The sequence below is a fragment of the Pseudorasbora parva genome, chromosome 20 (genome assembly GCF_024679245.1).
Source record: "Pseudorasbora parva isolate DD20220531a chromosome 20, ASM2467924v1, whole genome shotgun sequence".
In the NCBI taxonomy this organism is placed as follows: domain Eukaryota; kingdom Metazoa; phylum Chordata; class Actinopteri; order Cypriniformes; family Gobionidae; genus Pseudorasbora; species Pseudorasbora parva.
The window spans coordinates 33,394,455-33,414,700 of NC_090191.1; the positions used below are offsets into that span (position 1 = coordinate 33,394,455).

Genomic DNA, 20,246 nt, shown 5'->3' on the forward strand with positions numbered 1-20,246 from the left:
TCTTGACTTTGGTGGTTTTTGATTTTGATTTTAACTGCAGCATCAATAATTTAACCAGAAATAGTGGGATTTGACCTCAGGTCTGTAAGATGAAAGTATAATGCTTTAACTCCTGAGCCACTGAATCTGATGTGTTTGGTGTTCTGGACTGGGCTTTATTGAGAGCTCTGTATTAAATAATGAAAAACTGTACATAAACGTGGTATTTGAACCCATCCATCTCTCAGTAATCCAAGATTAAAACACCAAGACTTCTCTTCTGTGCCAGGTTGAGTCTGTGGTTGGTTTGTGTCAAGTTTTATTCAGAGCTTTGTTTCATTTAATGATGTAAATTGCAGGATTTTAACCTAAACTTTAAAACGTAAAGACAAAGAATTATCCTCTGCTCCAGTCTGATTTAAGGGTCATTAGATTTTATATTTAGCAACAGCATTAATTACTGCAACCTTTTAACAAGCAATCGAGGTATTTGACCTCTGAATCTGTTAGAGCATGTGTTGAAGGGTGTTTTGGATGTGATTTTATCAATATAATGAAATATTGAAACAAATGTGCAATTGTAATGTCATTAGGAACTTTATTCTTCAAACTCAAACTGATACACACATGTAACTAACATCATTTGCTCATTCAAATAGTTTTTATTGAATTGAATTTAGATAAAGAGTCCATCACACCTGCCTGGAAGTCTCTAGTAAAGGCTGCAACATACTCCGCAAGAACAGAGAAAAAAAAGTTCTCGCTTCCAGAAGCCCTGGTTTGGGAGTTCTCACAGCTTGTTCTCGACACATCACCTGAGCAGAACTTTTTTCTTACGGGTGTCCTATTGTGTGATTGGTCAGGGTTGAGAAAAACGCAGATGATCGGCACCTGCTTTTCTCGTGAAGTATGAATGTACTGGCCAGAACGAACTTTGTTCTTGTTCTAGCCACCTCGAGAAAACGAAAACATTTCTTTGTTCTTGCAGAGTATGTTCCAAGCTTAATCCTGAAGCCCTTGATTCACTGCTTCAGGTGTTTTTGATCAGGTTGGAGCTAAACTCAGGAAAGTGTCTCATCAGGATCAGGATTACACATCACTGCTTTATTTGAGTTTCTTCGCACCGGGGTGTCCAAACTCGGTTCTGGAGGGCCACTGTCCTGCAGAGTTAAGCTCCAACTTTCCTCAACACACCTGCCTAGAAGTTTCTAGGGAAGCGTCTTTATCAGCTCCCTAGTTCAATAATAAGGGCACTGATCAGGGAATCAGCCCATTGACTTCTGTCCTGATCAGTGCCCTGACTGAACTAGGGAGCTGATTGAAACACACCCTAGTATCCCTATTAAGACCTTGATTAGCTGGTTCAGATGTGTTTAACTGGGGTTGGAGCTAAACTTTGCAGGACAGTGGCCCTCCAGGATCAGGATTGGTCATTGGACGTCCCTGCAGTTTGCACATTCTGCTATTTTTAAATGGAAATGCAGACACACTTAATGTCCACAAGGGGAAGCTGACACACTGATCAGATCTCACTCCTGTGCCTGTAATATTAATCAATAGAAACATTAGTTTTAGTTGTTATAGCAGTGATTAGTTTGTAGTTTATATATAATGCATGTTGCTTTGATACAGGCTTCATACAAATAACCAATAAAAGCACAAAGAGTGGTCAATCCCTCTGACCAGTAATATTTTAAGCTCTATTAAAACAGTGACATTTGACTTTCTATTTCTGTGTAGATCAGTTAGGCTGACTTTACAGCCTGTTCCCCCAAACCAACATCTGATCTGAGTGGTGAATATATTCCCTGCTCACTGTCGCCCTCCTCCATCATATGCCAGAGCTTCAGATTATAGAGACTCCGAGCAGGACGAGGATCGAGAACTGCTCAGTATCAGATGCTCCTCCAGGAGGAGCCGGTGAATCCATCAGATCTCCTGAATCTGCCTGCTATGACAATCAGTAGCAAGATTATCTCCAAGAGACACCTAAAGACATTAGCATTATGTTATAATAATATAGGCAATGTCATATATGTCATTTAACAGTCCGTTAGATTCAAACCCATTTAAATAAGCAAAAACAAATTCACATGTACTTTTCCCAATTAAAAGTTTTGTCTTTTGTCCTGTATTTTTGTGTGTTTAGCTTTGAGCATGTGCTTTTGAGTTCAACACAAGTACACAACACAAGTTTTCCCCTTCAGTTGAGAGCTGATCTGGTTCATTCACTGAAACTCATATAGATCCACGTTTCTCTGCTGGTCGAAGCCTGACAAACCGATACATTTGTTGTAAAATACATGACATTTAAATCTCACCTCCGACTGGCCACCTTGTTTACACTCGTACAGTCGACACTCGTTTGATTAATTGTCGATACACTTGTTGACCACAAGAGGGAGCCTTTGGTAATTTGGCTTATGCACATTTAATAGAAGAAATAGGGACTTTTGCTTGAGTATGAATGTGTTCAGGTATGTATGACCTTTCTAAAATATAGCCACTGAGCAAATATTAAATACCTTTGAAACTGCAGCCAGTCTAATTCTATTATGATTGTGTGGTAGAAACTGAAGTGCAGTTTTCCAAACGCTCCACTAGGCGGCGCATGGGGCTTCACGTGCACGTTCAGCTTCGGGTGCTTGACGACATGACGTTTGTTTTGTTGTAGTAAACAGATAAAAATGCATATCCTGAGGATGACAGCTTTGTGACAGTATTATAATATCACTAACTAACACATAATCGAGCTCATCAAAGAGGCCATGCTCTTGTTAATGGAATAACAAAAGCAGAACAAAGAGAACAACCCAATTTGTCCAGATTCTCTGTGGTCACCATAATCAGGACATTCAGAGAAGAGAACAGGTACATTTATTGTTTTTCTAATTTGTGCGACTGAAAGTTTACTGAATACATTTGATATAGTACATCAGTTTGTCAATAGAAAGGGGAGTGGGAAAAAAGAGAAAGAAAAAAAAGATTTTCAATACATTTTACATATGAATGAGATGTCCATTACTATTGTTTCTGTATACATTTGTAAAAGCGTTTTCTCTTTTGTAGAATTGCAAGACTACCAAATGAGGGTGGAAGGACTCCTTTGTTCTCCCAACAGCAAGAGGCTCTGACTGACTTTGATTTTGCAATTGCACAATATTTTGTGTACTACGCTTTTCATTTAGAATTGTCTTTTTTCTTTGGGCTTGCTTTAATTTTGTGCTGAAAATACAGAAATTCAATACAGCAATATATTTGCTGTACTGAGTTGTGATTTATTTACTTTTATTTATGGCAAAGTTACTTTCTATATGCAATAAAAAAAAAAATCTGTAACCAAGCTCTGGACGCTGTTCTCAATTTTTTTATAGTGTCTAATGAATGCTGATATTTTTATATATTGACAGGCTGTGTTTATGTTTTGAAAGCATTGTTTGATTTCGAGCACAGATCAAATGGTTTTGAGGCAAGTGTTTGATTTCGCCAGAAGAGTCAGGGGTTTTGTGAATGTAGTTTAAAGACTGGGTTTTGTGTTTAAAGTTTTAAGAATGTGGGTGAAGGTTTCAAGAAATGTGTTTTAGCAATTGTGAAATACTGTAAACACAAAACCTCCTCTTCAAGCACTATTCACAAAACCTCTGACTCCTCTTGCAAAATGAAACTTTTGCCTCAAAACAGTTTTTACCTGTGTTCAAAATCAAACACTGCTCTCAAATCATAAGCAAAGTGATCAAAATGATAAACACTATCAAGCAATCAGTAAACAATACACCAAAAAATAGAAAACACATTGTTCAAAACAGTGCTCAGGGAGAAGTACATTTTTAATCTCAAAACAAATTTCATATTTTTCTGTCATTGATGAATGAAAACATGTTCATCATAGAAGCTTAAAATTGATCAGATATTCATACTCTGCTTTGCAATTTTTTTGTTTCTTCCTGCTTGTAGCCCTGTTTTTACCAACTCGTTCTCATGAAATGCATATATAACCAAAATTGTAAATCGTTTATATGGCAAAAATATTTTTTATGTGCATATGATACGCATCACTAGTGGGACGCTTGCATATAACACGCTTGGGTTTAGTGGTGTAGAAAGTGGATACATGCATATAACACGCACATATAACATGTATTTATTGTGTGGTTTATAAAGCACATGCATATGATTTGCATTTTCACACCATAGGTTTAGCTGTTTGGAGTATGTGCACATAACACAATATCATATTCACATAAAATATTTTGCCATATACATCGCACAATAAATACAATTTGTGCTATAGACATGCATTTCAATTAGATTAGTCTGATTTTTATTTTACAGTACTGTACTCTGCATCTCACAAACTTGTACTTTGTTTCTGTGATACTGTAATTCTTGTTCTTTGTTGATATGAACCTGCAACCAGTCAAAATCTTTTGAGTCGTCTCTGTTACAAATGGAAAGCAAAATGTTCAGGGCAATATGATTTGTTCATTGTACAGTATAAAGCCTACAATGCACTGTACTTATATTGGTTGTCTCATCATTTGAAACAGGTTAAATCAGTTTTGAGTGGTTGTGTTCAATGTAAGATCTGCAAATTGTGTTTTACCATGTGAAATGGTTAAGGTATTGACAACAGACTGCACAATAAGCGAAATGAGTTCTCAGGCAACTGAGAACTTTGTTCATCCAGTGGGTTTTAGTGTTTTAGCTATTGAGAAAAACTGTAAATAACTGACATAAACATCAACTTCAAACACAGAAACCCCACAACAAGAAGATTGTCTTTTGTATGTGTAGTTACACTTGTGCTGGTGTTACCGCATCAGTTGAGATGTGTACATTTACCGAAACTGCAGAATCCGCGTTGTTTTGCTAGTCGAATCCCCCAAAAAACAGATTTGTTTTCAAATCAAGTCCTCTACGACTGGCCTTCGAGGCCGGTCACTACTCACTAATTGACCACAAGGGGGAGCTGACGATCACTTTTTTTCACTTGACATCTTTTACCCTAAACATACGGTATTTTGCCTGATTAAGTGGTAAATTAGGCTAGACGTTTTGGAATTAAGCCAGTGACCAAACTTTTACTAAAAGTCTATTGGCAATGTGTGTCTGTAAGTCGTAATGCACAAGGTGAAGGGCAGTTTTGCATCCGTTACACTAGGAGGCGTACACAGCTTCACGTTCAGCCTGACACACCTTCAGGTGCTTGACAACACGACGCGTTCACAGTTTCACAACACGTGTGGACAGTTTTAAGTACAGATCCTGTGCAGATCACAGTTCAGTGACAGACTTTTAATGTTACTCAACAACACACAAACAAACAAAACCGACACACGGCTGTCATTAAAACTGTAAAGTTCAGGAATCGGGTGTCACGCGACTCACCTGTAAGTATCCTTTTTATACAGTGCATTTCTCTTGTAAAATAACTACTACACATACATGGGATCTTTAACCAAAAGTGTTGTTGTTTAATAGCTAAGCTTGTTTGAAGGCATTTGCTATAAAGGATTATTATCACAGACTTTGTTTACATGAGTTACTTCTTGCTGAACTGACAGAGCTTTAGAAGAACCGGTGGTTTAGTAGAAACCATAAGATATCAATCCATTTTCAGGAAACCTGTCTTTTTACTGTTGCTTGTTGTGATGGACAATCTCATTTTAACTCTTAATAGAAAAATCTTTATAATTATACACTGGGCTAACATTTTTTTTTTCCATCATCATAAACAAAAACAACAAAAAGTGTTTTCACTTTGCTTTAATCCCTCCCTATTCTATCTTATTCTGCTGTAAGCAATGCCTTAAACTTTGTAATTTGAGCACTGTTGTGTTTATATTTGCCTCTTCACAACGATTCACTTCATTTGTGAGTCGCTTAGGACAAGTCGAATCCTGCAGCAAATGAATCAGAGGCGGAAACACAGAGAGAGTTTAAATAAAACAGTAGAATGAACCAAAAAGATTATTATTGCTACAGCATTAAAGTATAATATACTCTGCTGTATTTGCTAAACATTAGTTTTAAGAAAAATTATACCCATCAGGATTTTGCATCACTTGGTGTAATGTGTAATTTTGTTAGTTTGTTTATTTTGCAAAGAATTGAAGTAATATCATTGCAGTTTTTATGATTAATGAACCACCAGTGCAGCTCTACTGGTGTATATAATTGTGTCAGTTAATTTAATAATAATAAAAAAATAAAATATTTTTTTATTCAGATTTTAATCATTAATAATATTTTCAACATTTTATTTGTTTTTAGATGCTTTTAAAATCTGATTTTAACAACTTGTTTATTTTTAGACACTTAAATTCTAATTTTCTTTTTTTTAAAATTGTTGAATTTTAGGATTTAAGATGTGATTTTTTTTTTAAATGTGTGTCTATGGGTTTACCTCAAATTAAACAAAATGACTAATGTTAGTGTGAGATGGTGGTGGTCCAGTGGTCAGAGCTCATGGTGTGAGAATCAAGCCTGACGTAGGAGACCAGGGTTCAAATCCATCCACTGCTGCAGGTTTTTTGTGTGCATGTTTTTTTTTATATATATATTAAAAAAAGAAGAAAAAAAAGACTTTTCCCTCTTTTCTGTGTTCTGTCTTTCTTTCCTGCCCCTCTTACTTCTTTGCCTGCCCCTCTTTCTTTCCGGCACGCCTCTCTTTCCTTCTGATCCAGCCTTCATCTCACTTGGTGGTTGTTTTACCGCCTCAGGTATGTGTTGGTCCGTGTTTTCCACCAGTCTCTTTATAGTTTCCGGTTCGTGTTTTTCTTGGCTGTGTAGCCAGTCTGTTATACCGCCCCAGGGTTCTCAGTCTCGTGCTGAACCTCAGGTATCCGCCTTTGCCGCCCTTTGATCGGTGTACCGCCCCAGGTACTTTGCTGTCACCACAGCTTTCTTTCTCTGGTGTGATCCCCACACACCGAGGTGGGGTTCGAACCCATGCCTCTATCGCAGCCTTGTCCGCAACCAACGTGTGTTTAGCCACTAGTGCCATCGTGGCTTTCACACTGAGAGCTGCAGTTTGGACCACTTTGTCTGATTCCACAACAGCAAATTAACTTAAGAAAGAGTGGGAATCGAACCCGGGTCTCCAAGATGAAAGTGCAGCGCTTTAACTGCTGAGCCACTGAGTCTGAGGAGTGTTTGGTGTTCTGGACAAGGTTTTATTAAGAGCTTTATTTTAAATAATGAAAACATTAATGCTTGTGGGGTTTGAACCCAGACTTTCATGAATGACAGACGATCAATCATCCACTGAGCCACAGAGGATGGGTAGTTTTGGCATTGGTGTTTTTGGATGATTATTTTAACGGCAGCATCAATAACAATTTAACATAAGTAACCGCAGGATTTGAACTCGGGTCTCCAAGATGAGAACGTAACGCTTTAACTCATGAGCCACTGAGTCTGAGGAGTGTTTGGTGTTCTGGACAAGGTTTTATTAAGAGCTTTATTTTAAATAATGAAAACATAAATGTTTGTGGGGTTTGAACCCAGACTTTTGTGAATGACAGACGATCAATCATCCACTGAGCCACAGAGGATGGGCAGTTTTAGCATTGGTGTTTTTGGATGATTATTTTAACGGCAGCATCAATAACAATTTAACATAAGTAACAGCAGGATTTGAACTCGGGTCTCCAAGATGAGAGCGTAACGCTTTAACTGCTGAGCCACTGAGTCTGAGGAGTGTTTGATGTTCTGGACAAGGTTTTATTAAGAGCTTTGATTTAAATAATGAAAACATTAATGTTAGTGGGGTTTGAACCCAGATTTTCATGAATCCCAGACGATCAATCCTCCACTGAGCCGCAGAGGATGGGTAGTTTTGACATTGGTGTTTTTGGATGATTATTTTAACGGCAGCATCAATAACAATTTAACATAAGTAACAACAGGATTTGAACTCGGGTCTCCACGATGAGAGTGTAACGCTTTAACTCCTGCGCCACTGAGTCTGAGGAGAGTTTGATGTTCTGGACAAGGTTTTATTAAGAGCTTTGATTTAAATAATGAAAACATTAATGTTTGTGGGGTTTGAACCCAGACTTTCATGAATGACAGACGATCAATCATCCACTGAGCCACAGAGCTTGTGTAGTGCTGGTATTGGTGTTTTTGGATCATTATTTTAATTGCAGCATCAACAACAATTTAAAATGAGCCCAAATCCAAATAACAGCAAGATTTGAACTCGGGTCTTCAAGATGATAGTGTAACGCTTTAACTCATGAGCCACCAAATCTGTGCAGTGTTTGTTGTTCTTGATGGAAGCTTTGAGCAGAGCTTTCATGGTGCTTTTCTCTCTTGACTTCGGTGGTTTTTGATTTTGATTTTAACTGCAGCATCAATAATTTAACCAGAAATAGTGGGATTTGACCTCAGTTCTGTAAGATGAAAGTATAATGCTTTAACTCCTGAGCCACTGAATCTGATGTGTTTGGTGTTCTGGACTGGGCTTTATTGAGAGCTCTGTATTAAATAATGAAAAACTGTACATAACAAACGTGGTATTTGAACCCATCCATCTCTCAGTAATCCAAGATTAAAACACCAAGACTTCTCTTCTGTGCCAGGTTGAGTCTGTGGTTGGTTTGTGTCAGGTTTTATTCAGAGCTTTGTTTCATTTAATGATGTAAATTGCAGGATTTTAACCTAAACTTTAAAACGTAAAGACAAAGAATTATCCTCTGCTCCAGTCTGATTTAAGGGTCATTAGATTTTATATTTAGCAACAGCATTAATTACTGCAACCTTTTAACAAGCAATCAAGGGATTTGACCTCTGAATCTGTTAGAGCATGTGTGAAGGGTGTTTTGGATGTGATTTTATTAATATAATGAAATATTGAAGCAAATAGCAATTGTAATGTCATTAGGAACTTTATTCTGTTAACTGATACACACTTGTAACTAACATTATTTGCTCATTCAAATAGTTTTTATTTAATTTAGAGATAAAGAGTCCATCACACCTGCCTGGAAGTCTCTAGTAATCCTGAAGCCCTTGATTCACTGCTTCAGGTGTTTTTGATCAGGTTGGAGCTAAACTCAGGAAAGTGTCTCATCAGGATCAGGATTACACATCACTGCTTTATTTGAGTTTCTTCGCACCGGGGTGTCCAAACTCGGTATAGAGGGCCACTGTCCTGCAGAGTTTAGCTCCAACTTTCCTCAACACACCTGCCTAGAAGTTTCTAGGGAAGCGTCTTAATCAGCTCCCTATAGTTCAATAATAAGGGCACTGATCAGGGAATCAGCCCATTGACTTCTGTCCTGATCAGTGCCCTGACTACTGAACTAGGGAGCTGATTGAAACACACCCTAGTATCCCTATTAAGACCTTGATTAGCTGGTTCAGATGTGTTTAACTGGGGTTGGAGCTAAACTTTGCAGGACAGTGGCCCTCCAGGATCAGGATTGGTCATTGGACATCCCTGCAGTTTGCACATTCTGCTATTTTTAAATGGAAATGCAGACACACTTAATGTCCACAAGGGGAAGCTGACACACTGATCAGATCTCACTCCTGTGCCTGTAATATTAATCAATAGAAACATTAGTTTTAGTTGTTATAGCAGTGATTAGTTTGTAGTTTATATATAATGCATGTTGCTTTGATACAGGCTTCATACAAATAACCAATAAAAGCACAAAGAGTGGTCAATCCCTCTGACCAGTAATGTTTTAAGCTCTATTAAAACAGTGACATTTGACTTTCTATTTCTGTGTTGATCAGTTAGGCTGACTTTACAGCCTGTTCCCCCAAACCAACATCTGATCTGAGTGGTGAATATATTCCCTGCTCACTGTCGCCCTCCTCCATCATATGCCAGAGCTTCAGATTATAGAGACTCCGAGCAGGACGAGGATCGAGAACTGCTCAGTATCAGATGCTCCTCCAGGAGGAGCCGGTGAATCCATCAGATCTCCTGAATCTGCCTGCTATGACAATCAGTAGCAAGATTATCTCCAAGAGACACCTAAAGACATTAGCATTATGTTATAATAATATAGGCAATGTCATTTAACAGTCCGTTTGATTCAAACCCATTTAAATAAACAAAAACAAATTCACATGTACTTTTCCCGACTAAAAGTTTTGTCTTTTGTCCTGTGTTTTTGTGTGTTTAGCTTTGAGCATGTGCTTTTGAGTTCAACACAAGTACACAACACAAGTTTTCCCCTTCAGTTGAGAGCTGATCTGGTTCATTCACTGAAACTCATATAGATCCACGTTTCTCTGCTGGTCGAAGCCTGACAAACCGATACATTTGTTGAAAAATACGTGACATTTAAATCTCACCTTCGACTGGCCACCTTGTTTACACTCGTACAGTCGACACTCGTTTGATATATTGTCGATACACTTTTTGACCACAAGAGGGAGCCTTTGGTGATTTGGCTTATGCACATTTAATAGAAGAAATGGGGACGTTTGCTTGAGTATATGAATATGTTCAGATATGTATGACCTTTCTAAAATATAGCCACTGAGCAAATATTAAATACCTTTGAAACTGCAGCCATTCTAATTCTATTATGATTGTGTGGTAGAAACTGAAGTGCAGTTTTCCAAACGCTCCACTAGGCGGCGCAAGCAGCTTCGGGTGCTTAACGACATGACGTTGTATTGTTTAAGTAGTAAACAGATATAAACGCATATCCTGAGGATGACAGCTTTGTGAAAGTATTATAATGTCACTAACTAACACGTAATTGAGCTCATCAACAAATAAAAGTGACACGCTTCGATAAAAAGCAGTAATCGCGTACGCGACTCACCAGTAAGTATCCTTGTACAGTGCATTATACAGCTCTGGACAAAATTAAGAGACCACTTAACTTGGATTTCTCAATGTTGTGTGGTCTCTTAATTTTTTCAGAGATCTGTATGTCTCTTGCATTATCCTTATTAAGTCTGTATTCTTTGCACTTGCTATTTCATTTTAGATAGTTTAGTATTGATACATCATTATGTTTTTTGATATATTATAGCAGACCTCTGTGTGTTTATTCATGTTATGACAAATTCAATGTGGTGTTATTAATGTGTTTGAACATGCACACAAACATGGAGTAAAAACCAGATTTCTGGTTCCCAGTGGTGTTTTTAACCTGAATTTTTATTTAGGCTGCTTGCTGAATGTCAGCTGCTTTTGCATCTTCTATGACAGCTTAAGAAGAACCAATGAATTGTTGAAGTTTTCAAATAATCACCCTCTGATGTTTGTATGATGAAATAGATCTAGGATGTTCCTACTGTGTCATGGTTTTTGTAGAACTGCTGTGGGCAAAATATTAAATATTGGGATTTGAACCCATGTCTCCAGCGCAATCTCAGCATCAAAGAATGTGTGTTCTGCCACTTGTGCCACTGTGGCTTTCACACTGAGAACTGGTCTTTTGGCCACTTTGTTTGATATAATGGTAACAATTAAACATAAGCAATAGTGGGATTTGAACCCATGTCTCCAGTGCAATCTTAGCATCAAAGAACGTGTGTCTAGCCACTTGCACCACTGTGGCTTTCACACTGAATGTTGATGTTTTGGACACTTTGTTTGATATAATGGTAACAATTAAACGTAAGCAATAATTGGATTGGAACCCAGTTCTCCAGTGCAATCTCAGAATCAAAGAATGTGTGTTCTGCCACTTGCGCCACTGTGGCTTTCACACTGAGAACTGGTGTTTTGGCCACTTTGTTTGATATAATGGTAACAATTAAACATAAGCAATAATGGGATTTGAACCCATGTCTCCAGTGCAATCTTAGCATCAAAGAACGTGTGTCTAGCCACTTGCACCACTGTGGCTTTCACACTGAATGTTGATGTTTTGGACACTTTGTTTGATATAATGGTAACAATTAAACGTAAGCAATAATTGGATTGGAACCCAGTTCTCCAGTGCAATCTCAGAATCAAAGAATGTGTGTTCTGCCACTTGCGCCACTGTGGCTTTCACACTGAGAACTGGTGTTTTGGCCACTTTGTTTGATATAATGGTAACAATTAAACGTAAGCAATAGTGGGATTTGAACCGATGTCTCCAGCACTACCTCAGCATCTAAGAACGTGTGTCTAGCTACTTTCGCCACCGTGGCTTTCACACTGAGAACTGGTGTTTTGGCCACTTTGTTTGATATAATGGTAACAATTAAACGTGAGCAATAGTGGGATTTGAACCCATGTCTCCAATGCAATCTTAGCATCAAAGAATGTGGGTTCTGCCACTTGCACCACTGTGGCTTTCACGCTGAGAGTTGGTGTTTTGGCCCATTTCTTTGATATAATGGTAGCAATTAAACGTAAGCAATAGTGGGATTTGAACCCATGTCTCCTGCACAACCTCAGCATCAAAGAACGTGTGTTCTGCCACTTGCGCCACTGTGGCTTTCACACTGAGAACTGCTGTTTTGGCTACTTTGTTTGATATAATGGTAACATTAAACGTAAGCAATAGTGGGATTTGAACCCATGTCTCCAGCACAAACTCAGCATCAAAGAACATTGATTTAGCCAAATATACTGGCAATAATTAAACGTAGCAATAGTGGGGTTTGAACCCATGTCTACAGCACAATCTTAGCATCAAAAAACGTGTGTTCTGCCACTTGCGCCACTGTGGCTTTCACACTGAGAGCTGGTGTTTTGGCCCCTTTTTTGGTATAATGGCAACAATTAAGCGTAAGCAATAATGGGATTTGAACCCATGTCTCTAGCACCACCTCAGCATGAAAGAATGTGTATTTAGCCAAATATACTGGCGACAATTAAACATAAGAGATTTGAATCTGGGTCTCCTTGATTAAAGGCCAGCACTTTAACTACTGAGCCACTGAGTATTGTTGAATCGGTAGTTTGAAAGGGGTTTTATTGAGAGCTTTGTTTGAAATACTGAAAAACATTAGGAAGTGGGGAATTTGAACCCAGTCTTTCATATATGATAGGAAAGTGATCATCCACTGAGCCACAGGTCTTGTGAATCTTTTCTTAGTTTTAATTAGTTTTTATCAACAGCATAATTAACACTTCGACAATTGTGGTATTTGAATTTCCCACTGAGCTTGTGTTTTAAGTGTTTTTTTAAAGAATATTTTAGCTGTTATATTTTAACCACAGTGTTATTTACAATTTAATGCCAACAGTAATGAGATTTATAATCAAATTATTGAAAGTCAGTGTTATCTCCTGTGCCACTGAGTCTAGAGAGTTAAATTAGAGCATTATTTTATATGGTAAAGAGTGTCAAATTTGAACCAAGACTACAGACAAGAGTTAAATCTATGAGCCACAGCACATACTACATTTTATTGTTTTGTAATGCAGTATTTTGTTCCCCACATTTTTGCAGGTTGAGTCATCTTATAATTTCTATAAAATTGTTTGTCTGTATAAAAAACATCTGATGTATATTAACGTCTCTAATGCTTTTATTTATAGATTACAGATGAGAAAGCAAAAGCGGACAATCAAGACATGACTGCCCTGGATTCTGTATCCCTGCATCCCAGCAGCTCTTATGTTAAGGATAAGCAGTCCAATCTGTTGTGAGTGAACACTCAGGATGGGGCCTACATTCTTAAAAGCAAAATAGCCACTACCTGGAATTGACTCTTTGTTACCCGTATAAATGCGGTTTTCACTTTGGAATTAAAAATACTGATCTCTGTAGGCAAATAATACTACTAGTAACATGTACTTCAAGCCAAAGGTGGACTTAAAACTTATAAAGAAAAAAGGCAAGCCATTCAATTAATTCATTTATGAGTTTCTTTGTTTCAGAAAGTGGTAAGTACAGTGGTTATGACATCACAAAACAACATATGAACATTCATTAGGCAGTAGAGTCATTTCCAAAATTAAACATATATATAAACCATTACTGCAATTAGCAATATCCAAACAAATCACTTTACTTAAAATTATTGTCAATTGAATGGTAATCCTTACTGACACTTTCAACTGCTAAAATTCAGTTGACATTAAATTTGATAAGTTGGATCTGCATCTTAAATCCAAGCATGATCTGCTGGTCCAGGTGGCGCCACTTTCAATTCAGAACACAGTATTCGTCCGCCCATCCAGTCATTACCTTTCACATACCTCTCCTGTTTTTTCATGGAAGAAAAACACAATGTTAAGGATGACATGATGTAGAATTTCTGTTTTTGGTAAAATCATTCATTAAAGATGTTTGCTCAATTATGTGCATGTCTGAGGGTTATACTGATGCTATTTAGAAATACACAGTACTAGGATCAGGAATGTGAAAAATAAAAGGATACAGGAAGAGGACTAGGCCTGCACAGATAAATGAGGGGAGAATTCCGCACATAGATCCCAAGGTCAGGGCGTAGTGAGAGAGAGACATTTGTGGGGGATGTGCTGCCTTTCAAATAAAGATACACTGAGCCAAAGGGTCCCCTAGATGAAAAAAAACACAAGGCATCTCAAAAGACTGGCATTCTATGCAGATTATAAGGATAAGTAATCAGAGCATCCTGATACTATGGGAGAAAGACTGACGGGGGAGAGACAGAGATTTCCCAGAGATGGAATGTGTAAAACATGCACCGGCAGAGAAAAGGAATGGACGGGGAAGTATTTCCATGGCAGGGTTTATATGGCTTAAATCTAGAGCATTAAAGGTGCCAGCTGGGTGCTTGTGCGTGTGTGTGTGCGTGCGTTTGAGAGATCTAAAGCCCATTTTAAACCTACCAACAGTGCTTTAAAGTGAACTTCCTAAACAATAGTTCAGGGGGTGCTTGTGCATAAAATGGAAATGAAATGGCTATGGAAAAGCTAATGGCACTATATAAATAGCTATTACCTCAATCATTCCGATAGTTCCTCTATCATCCCTCCATAACCCTCCCTTCCTCTCCATAATTTCATCCCAAGGAGAACCAGGAAGCCACACCTGTCTACCATATTTCTGAAATGCATTATACAAATTATGATATAAGCAATTATTAATTTATTTTCATTTATGTAGGCATTTTACCAAAATATTGAATATGATCCTTCAGAAATCTTTCTAAAATCTTGGTTTGGCGCTCAAAAACATATCTTACTATGAATGTTGAACAGTTGTCCAGCGTAATATTTGAGATAATTTTCTTTAAGATTATTTGATGTTCCAAAGAGTAGCATTTATGTGAATAATAAATCTTTTTTAACATAAAAGTTTTTTCTGTAACTTTTAATCAATTTACTGCATCTTTGCAAATAAAAGTATTAAATGACAATTTAGACAAGTTTACAGCTCAAAATAGATATTTTTCCTAATTTAAGGGCTTTAACAATCTTACTGCCATTGTGTGATGTTCATTCTCACTTAAAAAAAAAATCTAAAGAAAGAATCGAAATCTAAAGAATCATTCTGCGGTGTCATCACAAATGATGCTGATTGAAGTCTGTGGAATGTGACCGATCGATCGTTTCTTTGAGCAGTGTAGACTGCAGTCATTCTTCTAATGGATATGTCTTACGTGAGTTCCTCTTTGACTCTGTGCATTACCTCAAAGGAGCAGACTGGAAGTGGCCTCTGGCAGGCCCACGCCCACACTTACCATTTCCTCCTATAGAAATGTAGGGATCGGCCAACAACTGTTTCTGGGGAAGCTCCCGTTGGCAGCTTCCTGTGCCACTCCCAATCTGTGAATAAACAGAACGTTTCTGAATCTGACTGATGAGCGTCTGAACCCCCCACCCCCACAATAAAAAAAAATGTTTCCACTTCATCCTGCTCTTTCCTTCCTCTTGTGACCTCCTTCAGTTATTGTGCACTTGAAGTCTTAAAAACTCCTTTGGGTCACAATGATGTTGTAAAGTCCGGGACAGGCTAATAATAACACAGACCAACTGCATCCTTCTTTTCAGACATACCCAGACGGGGACAGGGACCCATCAAAAGTGACCAAATCCAACGAGAGAGCCACATTATCATGAAGAGGGCGGGTGTAGATCTCTTGTCCTGGCTCCATCACCTCAGCAGGAGGCTCTACAGTAGCATTCTGAGATAATCTACAGGCTTTGGGGTATCAGACCAGAGGCAGATAGATGATCCTTCTACAGGTCAAAGGTCATATCTAAACACCTACACACTGATTGTTTACTCGGAGAAGTTAAGAGTCTGTTCCTGGCAAATGTTCCCAGCCTAGATCTTGGAATAGTGACCGCATCTCATGATGCGTCACAATTTAAATGTCACTTTTGCCAACACCAAGATACATTTGAATATAAATGCACTCAAGAACATTTGTGTTAAATTGCCGATTTTATTTGTCTAGACTGAAAGCTGTGGAGGATTTAATTATATTAAATGTAAGTGAATAAACCACTTTTAAATGTATAATATATATTTAAAACTGTAACAGTACAATTAAATAATTAATAAATCACTTATAAGTTGATTTACAGTATATAAACATTATATACATAAAGTTTTTTATTTTAGTCAAATGTAACAAAAATAATATTTTATAAACTGTAATGGATAAAGAAAAGTAATGTGTCAATGCTTTATAAAAAAATGTGATATAAAAGCTTTTTATTGCACTCCTAGTCCTCCATACAAAGGGCCTCATTCATAATCAGTGGGTCTTTCTTAGGCACGTATTATTATTAATATTGCTCATATTAGGGATTTTAACAAATCAGATTATGACTTTTGCTAAAATTGAATCAACCCTATAGACTTGCATTGGATGAGGCATATCTATGGACTAGATAGAATATCACACACTCTTTTCACTTGGACCAATTAGAAACCACATTCACTGTAAAAATAAAAAATAAATAAGATGTTGGTTAAACTTAAAAAAGTAAATAACCTGGATGCCAAAATTTTTTTTTGAGTTGATACGCTGTAAAAAAATTTTTTTGTTGGTTTAACTTAAAAAAGTAAGTAACCTGGTTGCCTTAAAATTTTTAGTTTATTGAAATTAAAAATTTGAGTTGATACAATGAAGGAAATTAGTTTAATAAATAGAATCTCAAAATATAATTGTATCTGAACCACATAAAAAAATTTGATAAATCATGAAAATAGCACAATTTGGCATGTTTCACTGCGTCATCAGAAATAAAAACACACACAATTACCCAATATGCTTACACAATCTTTGAATTATATTTTAATATATTGTCGAATCTCCAAAAATGTTAATTGTATTAACTCAAAATTTTAATTTCAATGGACTCAAAATTTTAAGGCAACCAGGTAACTTATTTTTTAAATAATTTTTTACAGTGTAGCAACAACCTACAACAGCATAGCAGCAACTTTTCAAGAGCAAACATCTTTCTTCAGAATATCTAAAAATACTTTCACCAGCAAGGTGCTCTAAATGTGTAACCAAGTTATCTTTTTTTGATGCTTCCACAATAATCAAAGGTTTCTAAATCAGACATTTCTTTACACTCTATAAGACTTGTTCCTGCAGTCCAGTCAAACCACTGATCTGACTGACCGAACACAGCGAACGTAAACAAGTGCTTTGAGTGTGAAAAGAGGTTGAAATAAACAAAGGCTTTGTGGAGAGTGGTACTGTCAGCAGGAGATGAGAAAAATAAACTAGATCATACCATTGGAGGAGTTACTCCTTCAAACGAGTTCTCACACACCCAGTGCTGCTTTTTCTCCCGGGGATTGACTCCGGTTGGTACCAGGCTTCTGATAAGGAGGTGCAGAGTGTTTTGTGTCATGTCAACTCTTAAATCACACACACTTTCAAGGATACTCTCTCACACACATGCATTTATCTCACAGTAAAAGAGAGTTCAAGCAACACAGGCAAGATTATGCAAATGTTATTTTGATCATTCAGAGACACCGTGCAGAATGTCTGACATGTCAACCCTGGTTTGAGTCCGCTACATTCTTGTGCTGCCTGTACTCCTCTGCCCTTTTCAACTTTTGAGTTTTAATGCACGTAGACCACCTGTGCCTCTGAGAGTGTGAGAGTCTGTCCATTTATCATTCTACCATTACTATCTTTACTTACTGACAAAACACAAATCATCCCTCCAAAACTCTGCTAAAGACTTTCCCCATGTGGGAGTATGACATGATGTATGATGAAGATGAAGAGAAAAAAGTTAAATAAATGTTTGACAATTTAATTTAGTAAGCACAATCAACAAATTTCTCCTGGCTCCATGGTTCACAAAGTTATGTAGCAGGCAGTTATTTTTATTTTATTTTAAGTAAAATGGTACTGCACCTGCACTCCAAAAAGTTTTTTCTTTTGGAATTGTCTCCATGATTTTCTGAGCCTAGATATGGTATGACCCCCCCCAAATTATTTAAACTAAACTAAGTAAAACAAAATTCTGTTATTTTGCTAATTTTATAGAAAAATTAGCAATGCCTTAATTTCAAATGACGGGTGGGTAACAATTTTAATTACATTTTCATTTAAATTAATTGAACTATTAATTTAAAAAACAAAAATGTCCCCCAACACCCTGTCCTCTGTGTGAATTAATGCATGTATTTACGTAAAATTCACAAAACATGATAATTTCAGATAACTGGATCATGGAATGCAAACGCTTGACATCTATAGCGGACAGTACGACAGTTCCACATATCTGAATAAAGCATGCAATAAGTCTCAAGATAAATTCAATAAAAAGCTTTAGAAATCATATTCATCATGAGGGAGGCTTCGCCCTGCCTTGTCAGTGCTTGGCACGCAGTCTCAATGCATCTAAAGAGGGAGAGTGAATGAGCGCCCCGCATTCTTGGAATGCTCTTACCATTGTGGCTCTTTAATGAGGCAGGGCTAGCGCGCGCTCTCCCTTTGACAAACCCCTCGCGCGACTCTGCTAACGATGGATGGGAGGCGTGAAGCCAGACGTGAGAGCACCAACCTCCAGCCCTGCGACCCCCGAGCTGTTTATCATGCGTTCCGTCACTCGCCGCTCTGCGAAGTGTGTCAGAAGGGCACCCTTGAAAATCTAGCGCACCAAAGTTCTCTGTAGTTCTATAAATTACAAGATAGAGCTGGATGTGTGAAGTGGAGTTTTTATATTCTTTTCTTCTGAGGTTAACTTTTCAAACACAAATGATCTGAAATTGAACTGAACCATTAACACTGAAAGGTAAAATCACTGAGAAACTGTCATAAACTCGATTTATTTATTTGACTTATGATTTTTTCAATTGAGTGTAGAATCTGCTTAGCCTTAGAGAGGCTAATTTAATTTGTACAGAGAGTCTGGCCACTCTCCATTGACAAGCGTTTACTTCCGCGAAGCCAGGTACTCTGTTGAAGTTTAGAACTATTGGATCTGCCATAACCAATCGCTAATAACCTCTCGCCTGTTTTACACATGAAAATAAATGTGCAGGCCACCTCAGTGATAAAACCTAAAACTCATGCATTCATATTGTGATTTATTCACGCCACGGTGGACGGGAGAGTTTTGTGATCGGGAACGTGCTTCTCACGTGGTCCGTAACATGACTGTATGCTGTAAATAAAATGTCATATGCTTGTTATGATAATAAATGCTGCTGTAAATAGCAGACCAGTTCAAATGTTTAAGTGCTTTTATTTTAATTTGTTTGAGCGGTAATGAAATATATTGTTCTTGTAAATACTTGCCAGCATTTTAAAGAAATACAAGTCTACAAATGCATCCAAATAAGAGCAAAGTGCAACCGTACAGTGCTGTGCAGTGGTTAAAAAGGATTATAAACAGTGAATTTTTAAGTGATATATTCTTGAAAACTCAGAGATGTGGATTCGGACAGAAATTACGTCAACACACGAGTTGATTTTTAAGTAATTATGGTGGTGGGAAACGGACGGCAATAAAATAACTGACTAGCACCTGTAAATGATGGCAAAACCTTCCGACCCCACGAGAAACAAATACTGTCCGAATAAAGTTTCAGCCAACTCCTTAACCACTAATGGAGCGAGCTGGAAAATCAAACTTTTCCCGAATTCCCCCTGTTGGGGAGGAGGGCCACCAGCAAACCCCAGCAAAATTTGTTATTGTTCCGGCTTTAACTTCTGGATATTCGGCAGCGGTTCCACAACGGAATGAATGGTTTCGTTCGCATCTTTCTCCGACGCCATTACTGAACTACAACTCAAACTAGCCCATGACATCAACGTCATCGTTCTCAGCCACTCCCTCTGTTCGCTGATTTCTGTTCGCTGATTGGACCGGTAAAAATGTGTTCGGAGAAAACCTAAGAAAACAACACAGTCCCAGACGAAATGAAAAT

At 37.6% G+C, this 20,246-nt stretch overlaps 2 long non-coding RNA genes across 3 annotated transcripts; one reads left to right on the forward strand and one right to left on the reverse strand.

Annotated features, from left to right (window-relative positions):
* Positions 1-5,166: 5,166 nt before the first annotated feature.
* Positions 5,167-16,219, forward strand: LOC137049144 (uncharacterized). The gene is made up of 3 exons (XR_010899560.1): positions 5,167-5,369; positions 13,439-13,545; positions 15,881-16,219. It is a non-coding gene; the product is annotated as an uncharacterized lncRNA (long non-coding RNA).
* LOC137049143 (uncharacterized) lies at positions 13,776-18,287 on the reverse strand. 2 transcript variants are annotated; one of them, XR_010899558.1, is made up of 4 exons: positions 17,588-18,287; positions 15,571-15,655; positions 14,284-14,422; positions 13,776-14,106 (listed from the first exon to the last, which is right to left on the reverse strand). It is a non-coding gene; the product is annotated as an uncharacterized lncRNA (long non-coding RNA). The 2 variants fall into 2 exon arrangements; XR_010899559.1 differs by having other exon boundaries at positions 13,779-14,103.
* Between the last annotated feature and the right edge of the window lie 1,959 nt (positions 18,288-20,246).